General features: G+C 39.5%; 1 long non-coding RNA gene across 1 annotated transcript; it reads left to right on the forward strand.

Moving 5' to 3' along the window:
- Positions 1 to 226: 226 nt before the first annotated feature.
- LOC146433636 (uncharacterized) lies at positions 227 to 3,032 on the forward strand. The gene is made up of 3 exons (XR_014853600.1): positions 227 to 303; positions 1,437 to 1,579; positions 1,847 to 3,032. It is a non-coding gene; the product is annotated as an uncharacterized LOC146433636 (long non-coding RNA).
- Positions 3,033 to 3,861: the final 829 nt, after the last annotated feature.

Here is a 3,861-nt window from a genome sequence, read left to right on the forward strand (position 1 = left end):
TTCACTGAAAGAGTGACTGAGGAGCAGTGGAACAGGCACCCCAGGAAAGTGGTGGAGTCACCATCCCTGGAAGTGTTCAAAAACCAAGGAGAAAATTCATGACAATTCATGACAATTCATGATGTGGTTTAGTTGACAAGGTTGTACTTGGCTGATGGTTGGACTTGATGACTTTGGAGGTCTTTTCCAGCCTTGGTGATTCTGTGATTCTCTGATATCCCACAGACTGCTGTCCATGACAATCTGAATGTTGTCCAGCTCCTGGTGATGGAAGGTCCCAGCATGCATGGATCAAAGTGTGAGGTATTATACCAGATCACAGTTCAACTATGGGATGCAACGCAACACCTACAGAATATAAGCGTAATTTATCTTGTTAAACCTACCCCATAATCTGCCTAAGCAAGGTTTGACTTTTTGCATGTGTCCCAGAAAAATTAATATAAATTCTTCTCAAAAAACCCATAAGATTTTCACATCATTTGGATTTCTGCTGTGAGAGTCTGCAGAGTTCAAGCATGTTACTAAGAACAGCCCAATGTATATTTGAGGGTGAAAAAATAATCATGTCACTTCTTTGGAACGTGATCTAAAGTTCACTGAAGTGAATGAAAAGGCTCCTGTTGGTTTTAAGTGGATCCAGCCTTTACACGGGGAACAGAAGACGTGTGTCTCATCTGCTTAAATTTGAAAATGTTATTGGTAATTTGTGTTGATAGAAAGAGCACATGGTAACTTTCTTTCTGCATTTATATAACAGGAGGCAAAAGCCTCAAGTTTGAAAACATTGAAGATGCAGTTGCCTATTTCCAGCATGATGAGAGAGACACAGCCAAGGATTGGGCTGTTTTAAGAATATTTGATGGAAGGCAAAGCATTAGGCACTGGTTTCCCCGCAGGCAATGGTATCCCATTGCCATCCCACCAACAGATGACAACCTGGTGAGCAATGTCAACTCCAAGCTTGCAAAAGGGAAGATGGTTCTTCCTGAAACACCTCCATTGATTTTTATTTGGGGCTTTAATTCAAGTGATTATTATACTCTCACTAAAACAACTCCAGCCAGTGAGTGCTGGAGGTTATCAAGGAATCCACTGCAGATGAGCCAAGCTGGTGCTGCAGGCTGGGGAGGTGAGAGTCTCCTGGTACTGCTCTGTGATGGAGGGAATAGTGCTGGGCTTGGCAGTGCTGGGCTTATGGCTGGACTTGATCTGAAAGATCTTTTCCAACTCAAATGATCCTGTGATTCCATGACGAACGTTCAGGAGTGCAGGACTAAGTTGTCCACACAGCTGACAATGTATAACTGCTATTGCTCCCCTGGTGTGATGGATGGGGTTACCTGGGGCTGGAATTAACAGAGGAGTAATGACAGACAAAAAAATCCAGCAAATGACTGCCTAAAATGATCTGTGATGGATGTTGTATTTTTAAGGTATCCCTGTGTCAATGTGCTTGCAAAGCAGTCTCTTCTACAGCATTGTCTACCATCACCATCTTGAAGAAAAGATTTTTTTCATGACTCACCTAAATTCATTTTATCTGATAGTCAAGAACCACCTAATCTTTGATGCTCAAGTAAGTATGACTTTTTTTTTTTTTAAGATTACATAGCATTCAAAATATCTGAAAGCCATGCAGAGAAATATTGCAGGAAGGAAATTGTGCAGGGATGAGATCGCTGAAGCTGTTAGTGCAATCTGTAACAACACAATGCTTCTATTTTACACAAATGACTTGATTAAAATCAAGAGCTGCTCTGGATTTTCATCAGTATTAAAACAGGTGAAAGCAAAAGCAAAAAGACCAATTGACTTCTTATTTTTCTTCTTTTCTTTTTTTTAGGTATGCTTATTCAATTTTTTCCTTGCAACACTTAAATATAGAAAATGAACAGAAACGTCCAGACACTGGAAAAAAACAACACTGAAAGAGAATTTGCACAAATTGATGAGCTGAGAGCTGAGTTGGTACCAGCAGAGTGGGATCAGTCTGGATTTCCACATTTTTCAGCCATCTTTAAGACTGTTTCCTCATGTTACATGAGCCAGAGAGAGCCTGGAACTACACAAGTTGTTGTCAAAGAAACTTGCACCATCACAAGGTGTCAGCTCTGCTCTCCGGAGACAAAATCTCCAGACAATCAACTCGTGTGTGCTGTTAATGCTTTGTTTCTCTCACTTCTCCCGTGTATATGAAACTGTCAAGCTGAATTACACTTTATAAGGTGATAGGGAAAAGATCTAACATTTATTTTTCCCTTTTACAAATTTTTACAGTGTGTGTAAGCTAATTTTTGCAGCCTAAAAGCCAACCAAACAAAACAAGTCCTGCTGCTTCGGATCTGACATCTTTCAGGTAAACAAGAGAAGCTTCTGACATAATTTGCAATTATTATTACTATAATTTTTTTTTAAGCTCTGCTTTCATGAAAAGGTGCTGGAAGAGGCATGAGAACAAATAATGCTTGCTGGAATCTAAATTTTTAAATTAAAATACAAAAAATGAGCACAAAAGTAGAAAATAGGCAGAATCCTGGCATCACCTTCTCAATCCCATTTCTGACTGCTGAACATTGTGCAGCCAGACTGCAGAGAAAAACATTCCCCATCAGTGCAGAGACTTGGGAATTTCTCTCTGATTCTTGCAAGAAGGGACCAAAATCAGTGTTTTTCTTTGTGTTTCACTGAAATCTGTGCAGTGAGGACTCCAGTGCTTTCCAGCAATGTGAGTCATTTTCTCTTTGATAATGGACAAGCCTCGTATTTCAAAAAGCTGCACAAGCCCCTGGCTCCCCGTGGCAGACAGCAAGAGCTGTGCTCACTCCTGACTCTCTGCAGAGTAAGAGGTTGGCAGTTTCTGTGCCAAACCAGTCAAACCCCACCTCTGATTTCATTCAATAAAAAATGAAAATGGTGAGCTGTACATGCCGCTGGTGTTTCTGCTCCCTGCCAGCACTTTGACACATCTGGCAGTAAAGTTCACTCAATGAAGTGTTTTCTACTTTTCTATCTTTTCATGGCATTGCTTGAAAAATCCAGGTTTGTCAATTCCTTTGCTGTACAATACACCCTGCAGATTGTTACACACATTTATTGCCTGACTTCTTCCTATAGTTTTGGAATGTATTTGTATTGTACCATTTATTAAGGAAGTCCCTGCTAAAGTCAGAACATAAAGCTTGTTCAAGGTGCCTGCCTTCCTTGAAAGGAGCCAGGCAAGCATTTTCTCCACAAATGCGAATTATTCATCCAATTTATTCCATCTGGGGTTTGTATGTGTGCATGTATTCTTTGTTAAGTGTTTTAGCAAATACTAAAATCCCAGGTAGGTTAAGGGGAACAGCAAAATTCCTGCCAGTATTAAATGAGTATTTGTGGAGGGTGAATTTTGAGTGTGCTGTGTAAAGCCTATAATGCTCAAGGCTACATTCTTCAACTAAATGGTTAAACTCTGCCCTAAGACCAATTTGCCCAGAACAGTGGGAAAGTAGAAAAGAAATGAGAGTTACTTGTAGTGAAGAACATAGAAGCATAGGAAAGGATTATTTGAAAAATTATGACAAGCAGTTGAAGTCTTGCAGTCATTCAAGAGGCTTCACTGCTTCCAACAGCAAATTGTTTATGAAGAGAAATAAAACAACCTATTCTGTTTCTTTTTTCAAGTACCTTTAGTAACTTGTAAGATTTGTGTCAGATTCCACATAGAAAATAATCACCAATTATACTCCAAAGAATAGCAATAAAAGCTTGGTAAGAGAAAAGCAATACTGAAGCTTCTTCAGTAAGCTCAGTAGTTTTAATTGCTATGTTTTTTTTTGAAGGATATTTTTAAAACTCCGAGCCCATTTTCTCTCCTGT

This window comes from Lichenostomus cassidix, chromosome 8, assembly GCF_008360975.1.
Source record: "Lichenostomus cassidix isolate B80296 chromosome 8, HeHo_3.0, whole genome shotgun sequence".
NCBI classification, from domain to species: Eukaryota; Metazoa; Chordata; class Aves; order Passeriformes; family Meliphagidae; genus Lichenostomus; species Lichenostomus cassidix.